The sequence below is a fragment of the Mytilus californianus genome, unplaced genomic scaffold (genome assembly GCF_021869535.1).
Source record: "Mytilus californianus isolate M0D057914Y unplaced genomic scaffold, xbMytCali1.0.p SCAF_5, whole genome shotgun sequence".
NCBI lineage: Eukaryota > Metazoa > Mollusca > Bivalvia > Mytilida > Mytilidae > Mytilus > Mytilus californianus.
In genome coordinates, this window is record NW_026262701.1 from 12,280,661 (window position 1) to 12,298,631 (window position 17,971).

The window sequence follows — 17,971 nt, forward strand, 5'->3', positions numbered from 1 at the left end:
GTATCTCTAATTGTTAAAGTCGTGCTTGACATATAGTCATAATTGACATTTCTTCATGGTTCTAAACTGTTTCAAGTTTGTTATTTTTTACAGATTGTAACCTACTAATATCGTATGTTTATGTCTATTTCACAGCTAAAGGTATATACGTCTTTATCTCTGAAATATATATATATATATATATATATATATATAAATAAATATTCATTTAGGTACGAACCATGCAGTATATATTTTAATTCTTTAGAGAAAAGCGCATATACTCAACTTTCAGAATCGTCAGCCTTTTGCCGTCAAATTGTGTGCATTTTTTAAATTAACAATGTTAAAAAAACCTGATAAAGATTCATGGTTTGTTTTAAACTCTATGCTCACATCTGAATGCATCAGGTATCTTTTTTAAAAGTTAGCAGCACTTGTTTAATTTATAGTGATAAGAGAGAAAAACGATAATGAATTCATTTGTATTCTTCCAACATAATGTTGGTATTGTTAATGATGTTCTTCTTAAACATTTTTGGTTTTGTTGTTGTTGAAATTGAAGGACAAAATGTCATAAAATATTAATAATATCAAAAAAAAATAAAATATCTTGTTGTATCGCTACTAAAGAAATATCAAGAAAAACCTTAAATAATATCATTCAAGCTACAACCAATCAAAAGTATTGTGTTAAGCCAGCCTAAGGTATTCCCCTAGCCGATAAAAGATAAAGGGGAAATAATTTCAAAATATCACCCGTGGCTACATAACTATCACTATAACTATAACATATGGTATCACAATCCATCTAGGAACCAAATGACGTAGCTATAGGCAACTAAAGTTCAACTTAGACATTCAACAGTCCGCAAAACCCATACCGTATAGTAAACTATAAAAGACCAGGGACCTGATTATCGAAGCTGTCCTAGAATCTGTTCTAAGATAAATCTTAGGAATAAATTACTAGGTGGTCTTATGACATGTCCTAGTCCCAAGGGCGCTCCGAAAAAAAACAGGCCCCAGTTTGTCTTGCTGAAACTTTCACATGCTTTCAGTTCTAAAGTTCATTTGTAGTCTACCTACTGCCTCCCTGTGACCTTTTTGTTCGGCCTTTGAGACCCCTACAAAGTATTTATGGAATCCCCTAGTTCATTAGATATGTTTTTTAAACGGTTGATTGATTGATTGATTGATGATTAACGCCAATTTCAGCACTACGTGGTGGTCACTTTTTATTGGTGGAGGAAGTCGGGGTGCCCGGAGAGAACCACCGACCTTCCTTCGGTAGTAAATCGTATGATGATGATGGGTGGATGGCTGCTTGACGTCCAGCGGCAAATTAATATGCATATTAAGGACTAGAACATGTTAATGTGGTATGAATATAAATCCTGCTTTGTTCTCGACCAACACACTCAGCCGGATTTTTAACGTGCTAGTTTACAAGGTAACAGTCCGCAGTCACCTTACCCGGACACATTATTCTGACTCCGAGCCGACCAGTCTTTGCTTGTACTCTTTAATGACGCGTGCTTAGCGGAGAAACAGCAAATACCAATTTTAAAGTCTTTGGTTTGACCCGGACGGGGTTCGAACCCACGACCTCCCGCACTCGAGCCAAACACGCTACCACGAGACTACCGAGGCGGTTATCGTATGAAAAATAACATGTAAATATCATGTATAACAATGAATAGATCAATAGTAAAGAAACCTAACAATCTAATTCAGTTGCATTGGCAATAAGTCTGAAAATGGAAGACAGACAACTAAGAAGTCCCAGTAATATTCCCACGATAAAAAATTATGTATACAGTATAAAAAATATATTCCCCTCACCCTCAACCCCCCCCCCCCCCCCCCCCCCAAAAAAAAAATACAATAAAAAACGAACTAACAAAATTTGCGATAAAGATATGCAAATTAATTAAATATTATTGAATAAATAAAAATACATAAATACCAGTCACTTTACCTTCAAACTCAATCCGTTGCATTTATCTTAACTTATTTCAAACTCTCAAAGCATTAGACATTTTCCACAGCTTACAATTATATTCCGACTTTATGAATGAGATATTAATGTCAATACCTTTTATAAATTTTTAATCATGGTATGAAAATTTTAGCAACCGAATATATGGTAAAACTAAATGCGGTGTTTTAGAAATTTAAGCGAAATGCAATAAAGTGACGATCACAACGTTCATGAATGGAGCGGAAGCGCTTCTTGCTGAACATGGTATCGTCACTCATTATCGGTTTTAAAGTCCATTTGCACATACTGCTTCTCAACATCTTCCCTGTACCTTTTTTTGTTTGACCTATGAGCTATGGATCCGCCCTGTTTCGTATTTATTTTCAAACAACAACATTGAATTCTTGTATCCTTTTAAAACTCTTTGAAATTAAATATCTTTATAAATGTATATTTTGAATCTGAATGTAAAACTAAAAACACAGATAAATCTTCAGCAGAGTTTTTTTTAGGGATATGAAAGCAGTAAAACCTCACGTGAAATCAATTGTTTGTCGTATTGGTGAAGTTGTTGATTTCAAGGTATTAATAGTTCATACCATTCATTTGATTGCAATAATTGTTAATATATATTATATGATAATAATTTGTCGTTTCATATTTCTATCAATTATTCAAATGTACAATATATAATACCAACCACTTTTTTTTTTATTAATGAAATTACGAGTGAATTACGAGTGTTATAGCATTTTAAATGTAACGTTGTCGCTTTTTGCAAGCAAACAAACAATGCGCTAAAATAATCCATGGGGGCTTGAGTTGACACCACGTGTTGGTCCTTAATGCCAAAATATTTTACCACGAGTGATAGCACGGGGTAAAATATCGCCACAAAGTGACAATCCGTGGTAAAATCAATGTATACACTATACGCTCATATCAAGTATTCTCTATGAAGGTATGAATAAATACAAGTATATCGTATTGCCGATATCCCAGCATGCATACTGGATAACGGAATTTATTAATTGTTTACATATATTAAAAATATATAATACAAAGAAAAGACAATAATCACAATAGTGAACAATTTTAAAATCATGAATTAAGGCACAAAAATGTGAACCTAAAACAGACAAAAATAAAATACGACTGACATGAAAGTAAACTGAATAACTCAATCATGGACTACCTCGCCAGCTAGGAACAAAACAACAAAGCCAATATTATGGTAAACTTGAAACCTGTGTCCGAACCCCGTTAGACAAGTCGTCTGAAGAGAAATACTCGAACGTGTCAAGCTTTGAAAAAAATACATGTATAATATATTCATTATACCAGTTGAGCTTGGATGATGCCCTGTCTGCGGCGGGCAAGAACTTGGTGGTCATTGGGGAAAAAAATCCCGCTATCAAATTTTCACGTGACTAGTACCTCGTGACGTAAACTTATAAGCCTCATTGCTAGTACCAATAATACAATAATTTTCTGCCCATGCTACCAAAAACGTCAGAAATTTTACATACATTCAAGTCTCCATGATTTTTTTCTACTCTAATAGGACACAGACAGTTATTTTTTTGAACCAAAGCGCTCTAGATTAAGGCAAAGATTTGCTGTTCTTGTAATTAAACACAGTCACTATCAATAAAAACGTAAAAGACGAAGAAAACTGAATGAGTGACATTCTGAAACGATTTTTAAATAGAGGCGGATAGGATGAAGTCAAAAGATTATGCAAATATAATTATTGTGAGTGTTTCTGTCGGTAAAGAAGGAATTGATCCTTATTATATAAAGTTAATCACATTTCAAAATCGTGCATCACCCCGTACATTCCAAATGGGTTTATGTTATTACGTCGTCGATTGTTTAATGACGTCATATTTTAGATCTATATAGTTTTAGTTTTTATTATTAATTATCTTCTTTTTGAACACAATTTGATAAATTTGACTATAATTTAGGAAAATGGGCTTTCAACAAATTGGTATATTCGTTATTTTTCCTCTATTTTTTCGTGTTTATATTTATATCTGCATACGACAGATTAAACTTTGAACAAACCAATCATATTGCCGATTAGCTGACATACAATATATTCGTATTGTCCACGATGTGTTTGAAGAGAGTCATTTTTTAATAAATAGTGATTATGTGAGTGGAGCTAATAATTTTGTTTTTGGGTTGCCTTTACATTTATTGCACACATATGACGGAAATAAAAAATCAATATCTATATGAATGAAACATCTCCTGTAAATACATATTATTGAATATCCCAACAAACTGAATAATACAAAAACTCAGCAAACGTACCAAGCTTATAATTGGTTCGTCTGACACACGTTTCCTCTACATAAGACTCAGCAGTGGCTCTCAAATCAAAATAGTTGAAAATATTAAATCAAGAACTGAGTTGAAGAAAAAATAGAAAATAAAAAATGCTAAAAAATTGTCCTAAGGTCATCTTTGATTAGGGGAAGAAAATCCTAAGTGTTTCGAATGATTCAATTTTTTATAATCAGTAAATTAGAGAAAGTCGTAGCAATGCCATTTAATGTGAACTGACTACTGGGCTGGTGATACCACCGAGGACGAAACGTCCATCGGCAGGGGCATCGACCCAGTGGTTGTGAAAGATAATCAAAGATACCAGGTTTACAATTTCGTTCTCAAAACACGCGTTTCGTCTACATAAGACTCATTATTGGCGCTCGAATCAAAATAGTTGAAAGATCAAATAAAGTGCGAAGTTAAAGAGCATATAAAAATAACAAATTCCAAAACGATGTGTGAAATATGTAAAAACAGAGCCAAAATAATAATAATAAAGAAGTTGAAAAAAATCAATGACTAGTTGTGTTTATGGTCAATACAGTATTATGTTTTTTTCATAACTTTAAACGAAACAGCGATACCAGTACAAACTAAGAGAAATGTGATTCCAGTACAAACTAGGAGAAATGCGATTCCAGTACAAACTAGGAGAAATGCGATACCAGTACAAACTAGGAGAAATGCGATTCTAGTACAAACTAGGAGAAATGCGATTCCAGTACAAACTAGGAGAAATGCGATTCCAGTACAAACTAGGAGAAATGCGATACCAGTACAAACTAGGAGAAATGCGATACCAGTACAAACTAGGAGAAATGCGATACCAGTAGAAACCAAATTAGCAGTAGAATAAAAATTATTTGTTTAAAAGTGAAATATAAACATACTGAGAATTCAAACCGCGAAACATGGCGAAGGGATCTTAAAAAATGGACAACAACAACAACCAAAAATAAAAATAAAAATCACACAAGGTACTACTTACAAACACATTAGCATTTACGGGAGGTGGACAATAAAAAAATATTAAGATTGAGCAGCTGCACTGTAATTAAAGCATGGATCGTAATGATGTGTTTCGGAATGGTTAGCTTATCATGCTCTGTAATTTCAATTTGTCATACATGAATATAAAAGAGATGTGGTATGATTAACAATGAGACAACTATCTACTAGAGTTCAAATGACGTGGATGAAAGTGATTATCAATAAGTGTTTAAACAAATCAAAAGAACTATGTTATTTTCACTGTTTTTTATTTTTCAATGATTTTATTCAGGAGCCACAAAACAAACAAAAGACTTGAATACAATATTCCTACTCTCTATCACATGGAGAGTCCTCTTTAAAATAGTGTTATTAAATGAGCGTTTCCATATTTATCCTATATTATGTTCAGTTACAGTCGGATTGGGTCTAGGTATGCTGTATTAGCACGAGACGTGAGCAAGAGCTTCTTTAGCATATATCTTCAATGAACCGAAAGGACCCTCTGCTTTTACTGTTAGTTCGGTGTAATAAAACAGTTGTGGATATTAAACGGACATTTTATAATGTATTTTAAGTCATTGGTTAATAAATATGAATATATGCTTACAGGCGGAAAGAAAATCTGTATTCTGGCGCAATTGATAACATAGAAAAGTAAAATTATGACGTAAATGATATATCTTAAAAATAACAGTAGGTGCAAAAGGACTACTTTCCCAAAATTGTTTCTTGAACAATAAATAATTAGTCAACACTTACCGATAGAGAGTATCTGCAATGTCATTTCAAGAGACTAAGTTAACTCATTAATATGCTTGATTTCAATTTTGCGTCATCGAACTATCGATTTAAAAACAAAATCAAATATTTCATATGATTTTGCATTAAGATAACCATTTGGCACTGTGAATCAATCTTAAAACATGTTATATATTCACTAAACAATACAAACAAAGGCTTTTATTTTCGCAACTAACGAATTTATATTATTCAAATTTGTTTGAAATATTTTTGTTCTTTGTGTTATGTTTTATTTCAGAAAAGTCATTCTGATAACAATTGAAATGCATAATGTTTTGTTCGTGATCAAACATTTGTCGCTCCTGCTTCATGTCGTACAAGTAAAAAATTATAAATAAAATGAAATGTTAACTGAGGAATTGTTTTCTTTGTTTTGTCTTAGGTTAGTGAACAAAACAACCATAACATTATATAGAAATAATGACAAGGTATAGTGTAATAATGATAGCATTAATAGGTGAAGTGTACGTTGTTTCATAGTATTCTCTTAATCATAAACAAATCAGACCCTTTTTCTCTCATGAATCCAATCAACCAAATATTCCAAAGATTGTAGAAATTGAGTACAACAGCAACTGAAATAATCCCTCGTAAAAAAGAAGCAGAAAAAGCGAAACCTAGAGAATATCGAACCATATAAAAAAAGAGAAAACCTAGAGAATATCGAACAGAGTAATAAAAAAGAGAAAACCTAGAGAATATCAAACAATATAATAAAATAGAAAACCCAGAGAATATCGAACAATATAAAAAAAAGAGAAACCCTAGAGAATATCGAACAATATAAAAAAAGAGAATACAAACTACATTTAGATTACCTTAATTTCTGTAATTTACCAACTACAAACATATGTTTTGCAAATGCATGAAGCTAATTCTTTCATCACATGTCTTACCTTAGATTTTTAATAAACTAGTATTTTAAATTCACTCATAAGGAGTGGTCAGAATACGCCAACATACAATTAACAATCAACATTTATTTATAAATTTGATCTTTATAAAAATAATACGATGTGTTAAGGTTGCCAATTAGACAACTCACCACCAGTGACAAAATGACGTAGAAATAAGCAGCTATAGGTCACCCAAAGCCTTCAACAAAGAGTAAAACCCATACCGCATAGCAAGCTACACCAATAGAGAGAATAGATTAGTTTTTCGGGAAAATTCCATCATTTATCTATTTTTTCATGGAAACAAAGGACGAAACTCTTTTCTCAAATTTAATTTTAAAGTCATAAGTCAAGTCAAATACACATTTTTTTTTTGCTGTACTCGATGCTTTGTTTGACAAAATTTATCAAAAACATCTAAAAAGGACAATAAAAAAAAGTAGCGAAATGTTCCAAGATCAACTAACTGTCTGTATGGAGTTTGAACAATATCTTGTATAAAGTAACAAAATGTCACATTTATAAATGTATGTTCGGTATGAATCTCCCTCTCTTCATCACTGTGTATTATATATTTTCTTCCAGACCACCTCGTTTATAACGAGATGAATCCGCTCTAGATAGTTAACTTTGAGAGAAGATAAACATTGTAGTCAATGGCGTTAATTGGTAGAATCTGTTTCTATAATGGAAAAAGGTGAGTCCTTTTCAACGATTCGAATGAGTATGACGGGAATTTACACGAGACAAATTTAATCAATGGGTGGTTTATCAAACTGATCAGAAATGGTTTAATACAATGGGTGGTTCATCAAACTGGTCAGATATGGTTTAATGCAAACAGAATTAGAGAGAAGAGACTATATATACGGGTACAATATTGACAGTGTCAAAGCTAGGCTATAGGCTATAAATTAAAGTATCTGAATATAGAAAAAATACTATCGGACAATTCTGGGACTAGGCATGCCCAAAGACAGCGACTCTCCTATACAATAAATCATAACGACACGTGAACTGCGTGAGGCAACGCTGAACATCACGGCCTTGGAAATGCGTTGTTACAAAATCTGCAATATTAATTATGCATACTTACAATTGAAGTTTTTGTGTGCTACTTATAGAGTTGGAACTGTTTGGGGTTTGTGTTATTCAGCCTTTAGTTCTGTGGTGTTTGTGTTGCTCAGTCTTTAGTTTTGTGGGGTTTGTGTTGCTCAGTCTTTAGTTTTATGGGGTTTGTGTTGCTCAGTCTTCAGTTCTGTAGATGGACGTTAAGCAACCAACCATCAATCAATCAATCAATCAGTTTTGTGGGGTTTGTGTTGCTCAGTCTTTAATTTTGTGGGTTTGTGGGTTTGTGTTGTTCAGTCTTTAGTTCTGTGGGGTGTGTGTTGCTCAGTCTTTAGTTTTGTGGGGTTTGTGTTGCTCAGTCTTTAGTTTTGTGGGGTTTGTGTTGCTCAGTCTTTAGTTCTGTGGGCTTTGTGTTGCTCAGTCTTTAGTTTTGTGGGGTTTGTGTTGCTCAGTCTTAAGTTCTGTGGGGTTTTGTTGCTCAGTCTTTAGTTTTGTGGTGTTTGTGTTGCTCAGTCTTTAGTGTTGTGGTGTTTGTGTTGCTTAGTCTTTAGTTCTGTGGTGTTTGTGTTGCTCAGTCTTTAATTTTTTGAGGTTTGTGTTGCTCAGTCTTAAGTTCTGTGGGGTTTGTGTTGCTCAGTCTTTAGTTCTGTGGTGTATGTGTTGCTCAGTCTTTAATTTTGTGGGGTTTGTGTTGCTCAGTCTTTAGTTCTGTGGGGTTTGTGTTGCTCAGTCTTTAGTTCTGTGGGGTTTGTGTTGCTCAGTCTTTAGTTCTGTGGGGTTTGTGTTGCTCAGTCTTAAGTTCTGTGGGGTTTGTGTTGCTCAGTCTTTAGTTCTGTGGGGTTTGTGTTGCTCAGTCTTTAATTTTGTGGGGTTTGTGTTGCTCAGTCTTTAGTTCTGTGGGGTTTGTGTTGCTCAGTCTTTAGTTTTGTGGGGTTTGTGTTGCTCAGTCTTAAGTTCTGTGGGGTTTGTGTTGCTCAGTCTTAAGTTCTGTGGGGTTTGTGTTGCTCAGTCTTTAATTTTGTGGGGTTAGTGTTGCTCAGTCTTTAGTTCTGTGGGGTTTGTGTTGCTCAGTCTTTAGTTTTGTGGGGTTTGTGTTGCTCAGTCTTTAGTTCTGTGGGGTTTGTGTTGCTCAGTCTTTAGTTTTGTGGGGTTTGTGTTGCTCAGTCTTTAGTTCTGTGGGGTTTGTGTTGCTCAGTCTTTAATTTTGTGGGGTTTGTGTTGCTCAGTCTTTAGTTTTGTGGGGTTTGTGTTGCTCAGTCTTTAGTTCTGTGGGGTTTGTGTTGCTCAGTCTTTAATTTTGTGGGGTTTGTGTTGCTCAGTCTTTAGTTCTGTGGGGTTTGTGTTGCTCAGTCTTTAGTTTTATATGTAGGGATTTTCGCTGTTGTTTGTCTTTTTTATTTTTTTTGTATGGACATAGTGTTTCAGTTTGATTGTCCCCTAGTCATCGTTTTTACATGTATCAAATCATCAATATTTATAGCAGATAAACTTTGTGTAAACAGGGCAACCATTCCGTTAATAAAAACTGTCACTACTAATTTTCTTAACATCCCATTTAGTGTTCGGTCCATCAAATGGCTTAATACACATTATATGTACAAACAAATGGCAAAACAATAGCATTGCATCTTTGCTCTTAATAATGATATTTTGAAAACAAATAATTTTTTATATGTTTATATTCTATTTATTAGTTTAGATTAATAATCTTCACTAAAATTCCGAAGAATACATTATTTGTGCAATGATTGATAGAGGTTTAACAGTTCAAATCTGAAGCACCCGACTTTGTGAAGTTTATATTGCTCAATGTTTAGTTTTCTGGACTGTTGTTTATCTGTCCGTCTTTTTTATTATGCGAAGATTGTTATCTGTCTCTTTTTTTGTTCGTTCGCATCTTTTGCGTTAAGCCAATTGCAACTGATGTTAATAGTTTCTTCTTATGTTATCACTGTCCCAGGTCAGGTCGTATCTAAATTTCCGGGCTCGGCAAATTAGGATGTGCTATTCCGTTTGAAATTAGTTTCCGATAATAAATTATCAAAGTGTGATGCTTCTCTATTTTGTTCCTCATTAATAAATTTTCTAGGCTTAGAAAGTGTTTATAAATGCCAAGGGATTTCATTAGTTATATTACTGTATTCAGCTGCAGGAAGTCAGCATTCATTGTGTATGATTAATTGAGAGAACACAATGTTCATTCTTTTCATACAATGCTTACACACATGTTTTGTCCCACTTCATCAACAGTTCATTACATGGCAGTATATAATGAATAAGCTACCAATTTAATATTTTGAATCTACTATCAGTGATATTGTATTTAAACATGAAAATATTTTTTTTTCTATATTTAGTATTAAAAGTTTTCTAAAATTATTTTTTCCCACATTAGAAAACCATTTAGTTTTTATCAAATTTCTTTTGGTGCTAATAACTTACAGAATTCTTTTGTGTCATTGTGTTGCTTTCCAATTCATTGGTATTGCATTTTGACATATATATTATATGCTTTATCTAACTGTGTTTTTATCTAAGTTTAGATAAAATCATTATTTTAGGAATTTTAGCCTGTTCATCAATGATATCATTTATGTCGATAATGTCACTTGTATCTACGTTATTGAGTCATAAATCACATCGCATCTTATTAAGTCTTCCAAAGAAGGTTTGGAGACTTATTGGATTTACTAATTAGGCTAACATGTCTAGTGGTACAATCAGGGTTTTGTTTGTGCACTAAGGTTTACAAAGGGTACTCTGAGGGGCCAACCGAAGGAAGGGGTTCACAATAGAACCCTATCGGATCTTTAAACTTTTTATTTTCAATTGATTATAACACATGAGAACAGTTAGGAATAGACACATGGAATTTTCAGTAATGACCATGGGAACATATGGCCTACTTAAGGTCAAAAGGTCAATGGTCATTTATGATCTTGACCTTGAAAGGTTTTTTTTTCAATTTATACAATTTTTCTTAAAAATTGGAAATTCTATTGAATTGAATGAATAATAGGGAGACTTCGTAACAGCAACATGTTACAATCATTTCTGTGTTTTTTATAACGTTCTGATAAAACTGACATTAACGTTTCCCATCTGCTTCCATATTTCAAGAATCTTTTTTGGATACTTTGTATTACCCCATTTTTACTGATCCAGTCTTTGATTAGCTGTTAATACAAGAAGTCTGGTTAACATTATAGTTTATTTCTAGATATGTCATTTATAGTTTTAAAATTCATCTTAAATAAAAGAATTAATTTTCGATGTTTATTGAAATAAAATTTCGGAGTTATTGTCCAAGTATCATTATAGTCAACTTTTCATTTAATTTGAGAATGTAGCTGATGATTGCAAAAAACACGTAATTTCCCCATAGGTGACAATGGTAGCCTTTTTCGAGATTCAGACTTTAGAAAGTTGATTTTTTTTAACGAAACCTTGTTAAATTTAAAGAAAAATTATTATGGCAGTATTTTTTGGTCCGAAAAATATAGGTTCTCTTGGCTTTTCTTAACACAATTTTTACTTATCTCCCTTGTATATTAATTTTGCACTTCAAAACACGTGTCTCAATCTAGCGTAGAAAAGGGTCCTCTGTTGATAAAATCATTGCGCCCATAGTATTAATTTTAATGGTTGATTGTAATCTGATACGTAGTGATTTTATGTATGCATAAACGTCTGTAACTTCAAACCCCTTCCAAATAATCATTTGAAAGAGTTGGTAATGATTTCATAGCAATTTTCTTTGGCCAATTTAATTAAATTAAATAGTTCATTATAAACTTAATTTTCAGTGGTTCAAATTTGCTACCGTATATTAAAGACATGTGTCATATGCAAAGCAACGGACTATGTTACAGATATTGCCTTCAATGTTATCAATAAATAAGGGAAATTAAAGATGCCCAAACCTAACACCATGCAGAACTCCTTACCTGGTGTCGCTTATTTTAAAATATCTTAAAAGTTTCACTGTTAATAACGACCAAACTTCTGTCCAAGATGAATTGTTTTACCTAGTTAATCCAAAAGATCAGAAATATCACACTATCTCAGAGTTTATATGCCCTAAGACAAATGTATTATGGTATACCGAGGTCCGTCCGTATGTCAACATTTCGTACGATAAATCAAATTTGCTTTAACAAATTCTCATGATTTGGATTGAAAAACCCTTTAAACACAAACTTTTCAGAAATATGTTTTAACACTATTTCATTTCTATTTCTTTTCCTTTATGTTATAATTTTTTTCACAATATAAGATGCAGCTTGAAAAGATATTTGTTTTTGATTCGACGGTTATTAAACTGGTTGGCTATTTTTGACATTATCAACACATTTCTCTCTTTCGACTTTAAGAATGACATTACTATCAGATTTAGTCTTGATATCCTAGATTTTTAATATGATAAAATTGAGAATGGAAATGGGGAATGTTTAAAAGAGACAACAACCCGACCATAGACAACAGCCGAAGGCCACCAATGAGACCATAATCTCCTTTTTTTCGTCAATGCTGGCATTTAAATACACAGAATGTAACGCAAGAAGTACCATACACATACGCAAAAGTTTCGTGTCTTAAAAAAATGTAAAATTTTTACACCGACGTTCTCATCGATTCAAAATGTTTGACTCGCTTTGCTTTTATTTATAATTGAAAAAAAAAACAAGTGCAAAACTGAGAATGAGCAAACTATTTTAACACATTTTTTAAAATGCCAATGACATTATTAGTAGTGTCAACTATTGAATAGATTCATTAAAATATAATACATAAAGCGATCTGAAATTTCAAGAGCTTTTAAAATCGAGTAATAATTGGTCACATAAAGGTTTGCAACAACATCTGAATAACAAATATTTTCGCGTTTTAATCTTAATATATAAAGTCTACGTGTCATCTCTAAAATGTATTGCGTTATACGTTTTATTTTTCGAAAGTTATAGAGATAAGGCACAGTAGGCCTTTTCTACACATAAATATATGCTGCACATAATTCGCGATTACATGTAAAAGATATATTCAATGGAGAATAAAAAATATATTTCATTGAAATATAAAAATGAATTTCTGCCATTAAACTATTCTTCATCGCATGCAAAGAAGCAATTAATTTCCGACATTTAAACTTTTCTGTTCTTGACAACCGATAAAAAGTTATCATTTACAGTTATATTTCAGATCAAAGTTATCGGAGTTGTAGCAACGTTATCGCTTTTTATCAACTTCCAATGCTACTTATTTAGAGATAAATAATACCATTATTGCGAAAGAGTTGAATCGGTTTATTTCATTTATGTATTTCGTTCAGGAAGTACATGGAATATAAAAAAAACTCTGCAAAAATATAAAATATGCAACTGATACTAAGAACTTCATCCATGTGTTTTACACTATGTCCTCATTTATTGAGTTTGTGATAAATAAACCGTTACCTCTCCAATTTACAACGTGTATCAATAAACTTAAATAATTTGGTAATCCCATTTTGTAGGGTGACATGGGTATATTCAATCATAAAACCAATGGTTAGATATTCTTTTGAATGCTAAGACATGTTGGTGTAATTAGCAATTCAACTTTAGATGTATGCGTACTGCACCTTTCATTAACTGCAGGTAAGTAAGCTCAATGTTGTAAATTTGTCTTACCTGTTAAAATCATTATTTTGCAACTTTCTTCTCTCCTCTTTCATAAATAATTCCGCCATATCTAAATATAGTTATTGGATTTTCACCTAAATTAAAAACACATTATTTGGCATGTTTGTTTCTAATTACTGAGACAATTATAACGCTAATCTATTATATTTAGTATTACCATTATCATCAGTAGAAGCAGTTTCATCATTATTTATTATTATCATTATCATTTTTAATGTTATAATTAAATTTTTTTATCATCACAATTATTATTATCAATTCTATTTTTAAAATTCTTTTTTATCATCATCATTATTATTATTATCATTCGTATCATTTTTACTGATTACTATTATTATCATTATCATCGGTAGAAAATGTTCAATTGCATGATACTTACACGTTTAAAACTATGAAGCGATACCTAACCATTCTTCATTACTTTATGCTCATGTGTTAATGACATTTTATATGTCAATAAAATTATGTCAGATGTCATGAACGGCTAATTTGACGTCATTGATAAATCTATGGTTACTGAATACTAGGCTAAAAAGGCATCTTTTTCAATATTATATTTCAATTTTTAGTTTCAGTATTTACATATTCATATTGTTTGTATTTGACTTTTGATATCCTGTTTCAAATGACATGATTGATTGATTGTTGGTTGCTTAACGTCCTCAAATGACATGAAATGACATCTTTATATTATTACAATTTTAGTATATTTAGACTCCAAGTAATTTAGAGGTCGACATTTTGTATAGATACTCTTCTATCTGGAAAACCATATGTTAACCTCTAGATGCCCTTAATCTTTCGTGCCTTTATTATTTCATGATGTTTAATAAGCTGTCATGTGATTGGCTTTTTTAGAAATGTAATTTTGAATTAAACATTTCAAAACAAGATAATTTCAAACTCAAACAAAGATATTCAATATTGAATTCGGAATCACGAATGCTCCTTCTATACAGATACAACATGAATTGTATCTCCTTGATCTTTAAATTTTTTTCTATCCATATTCTAAAAATGAAAATGAGTAACAGTGAATTTGAAAAGAAAATATCAGTTATTCATGCATTAATAATGTATTTTAAAAACAATATTGTGTAGTTGGAATATGAGAATCTGATATTTCGTCTGCCCACACATATAATTCATTCACACATGTAGTCTCCATTCTTGTTCGAAATTGTCTATACATGTAACAACACTAAAATAATAACTATCCATTTCATATTGATTGATTTTATGAACATCAGGACTTTTAAGATTGATGTGCATTTTACATAGAAACAAGAGCTACAAAAACAGCGTAGCACCGTCTCAGTGATAGTATTGAATTATCTGTGATACATTGCAAGTATTTTTTTTATATATATGCACGACACTTATATTCCTATACTAAATAATATAATACTTATAGATTACACCATTGTTTGGTGTGAATAAAAGGAAACTTGCGATACAAATCACACGAAGCCATCTAGAGGGAAACATTTTCGGTTATTATTACTTTTTAACTTAGTAATATTTGATTTGGCTTTGCAACTGTTTAGATACAAGCGCCACCGATGAGTCTTATGCAGACGAAAAGTAAAATCACAAAAATACTGAACTCCGAGGAAAATTCAAAAAGGAAAGTCCCTAATCAAATGGCAAAATCAAAAGCTCACACACATCAAACGAATGGATAACAACTGTCATATTCCTGACTTGGTACGAAACGCGCGTCTGCTGTACCAAATTACAAGCCTGGTTTCTCTGATGGGTATTTTTGATAGTTACAGTATTCAACAATTTTAGGCAAGTGTCTATTCATCAATATGTCATTGACTAGCTGCACTCGTCCTGAGTATATGATAATGTATTTTTCTACTCAAGGTATAAGTAGGAAAGTTAAAAAAAATATCTTTAAACAGTAAATATTCTGTATAAAAAAAAACAGTTATAAGAATTTAAAAAAAAAATTTAGATGAAAAGTCTTACAAACGAATCGGATTACTTTCGAAATATTTCCATATTTCATGAAAGATCTAGACCTACATTTACCATTATTCAACTAAAGTTATTTTGATAATACACGCACTTCAAGAATATATATGTGACGGCCAGGGTGAAGCAAATCGAACAATAACTTATAAATCTACAACACAGTTTATTAAATCGAGAGGAGTGAAGACAAACAAGCACAACAAAAACGGGTCAATAAACTCATCATAGATACCAGGATTGAAATTTTGTATTTGCGCCAAGTGGCTTTACATGCTACGAAACAAAATTATGTTCTGGATAAGATTTTAACCTCTGTATAATATTGGCTTTTAAAATAACTACAATTGTCAAAATTGTAATCATACGAAAATGAATAATATTATAAAAAAATTGATTATTTGATATTGTTGTTCTCTTGATTAACAAATATCAATATCAGGTACTATATGTGACAAGAGTCGTCAATGAATGAAGCATGTATTCAAAACTTCACCTCACGATCAGTAAGTACAAAGCAATTCTACACATCATCATGAAAAACACAGTTCAACTGTCCGAATTAAACGAAACAGTTAATGTTGTTTAACTGCCAGATATTTCATTCAAATTCATGCTTAAATGTACTAACAATCACAAATGCAAATATATCAATCTTAATTACGTCCGGAACTCTGTTTCTACAGGTTGACGGTAAAGGTTTTAAAAGTGCTAGAACAATGTTTGCAATACATATATTTAAATATATGTATTGTAAGTCAAGATGTCCTTACCACATATTACTCGGAACCTTTACTAAATTATTTCATAGATACATAGAATTTGGAATTTTGGCTGTACCTGGAAAAAATCTTATAACAAATGAGATTGAACATCAAAAGTTTTACGGTGATGTTGTTTATCGAGCCCATAAATTTAGATACGATCCGGGTAAATTTATTATTCTTTAAATGAACTGATTCTAAAAGTTTAACAATTTAACATTGTAATTAGATTTTTGAATATTGTTTTTATCGAAATCAATATTGATTTTGTTATCAATAAACTGAAACCCAACTAAATAACTCATCATAGATACCAGGATTGAAATTTTGTATATGCGCCCCAGACGCGCGTTTCGTCTACAAAAGACTCATCAGTGACGCTCGAATCAATAAAAGTCAACAAGGCCAAATAAAGTACGAAGTTGAAATTATTGCTACACACCTATGCACTTTCACCATCCTACTTTTTGTCGATACCTTCATTTTGTCATTGCACATGATCGTGTTTTTCTCTGACTGTAAATGGCGTCTTTTCACTAAATTCATTGGATGTTGGATATGAACTGATTAATATTTCAGTCTATGATACAATCTTTTTATTGGCTTTCAACTAGCATTTAGTAACTGCGAATACTCTCAGATCTGTACTTTGTGGTTTCATTTTTTTGTTAGTTGTTTTTGTGCTTTGTATCAATCTGATGAGTTAAACCCTTTCAACTGATTTTTATATTTTGTTAGTATGTTGTACAGCTACACAACTTTCTCGGGTAAGGAGGAGGAATGGGCGCCTGCAAACATGTTTAACCCGCCACATTCTGTATATGCCTGTCAAAAGTCAGGAGCCTGTAATTCAGTGTTTGTTGTTTATCATATTTGTACATAAATCATGCGATTAGTTTTTTTCGTTTGAATTGTTTTACATTTGTCATTTCGTGGCCTTTTATACCTCGCTATGTGGTATCGGTTTTGCTCATTGTTGAAAACCGTAAGGTGACCTATAGCTGCTAACATTTCGTCTTTTGGTGTATGACGGAGAGTTGTCTCATTAGCTATCATACCACATCTTGTTAGTTTTATATTGTAGGCGCATGTTCTTGTCATTTTCCAACATTCATTATAACCACAAATCGTAGTGTGATCTATTTACAGCCGATTTCATTGAGTGTGTAGGAAAAGGTTATATCTTTGGTCAGATTGCTTGCTAGCTGAACCGTGAAGTAATAATTAGGTTAGGTAAACCACCCTCCTATATGAGTAGACTAGTTCCACAGATAACCAATTCTATCAGTCTGTCGGACTAGTCTACTCATAAAGGAGGGTAGTTTACCTAACCTAATAATGACTTCACGGTTCAGCTAGCAAGCAAGCTAACCAAAGATATTACCTTTTCCTACATACTGAATGAAATCGGCTGTAAATAAAATACAAACAACGTTACTTATCTACTTTAATGACGAACATTCCAAAGTAAATTATACAGAA

The 17,971-nt window shown here is 32.1% G+C and overlaps 1 protein-coding gene across 1 annotated transcript in view; it reads right to left on the bottom strand.

The window, feature by feature from the left end:
* The window catches only part of LOC127701754 (probable G-protein coupled receptor 139), an 89,829-nt gene that overhangs the window by 1,954 nt on the left and 69,904 nt on the right, over positions 1-17,971 (bottom strand). The gene's annotated exons all lie outside the window — the stretch shown is intronic.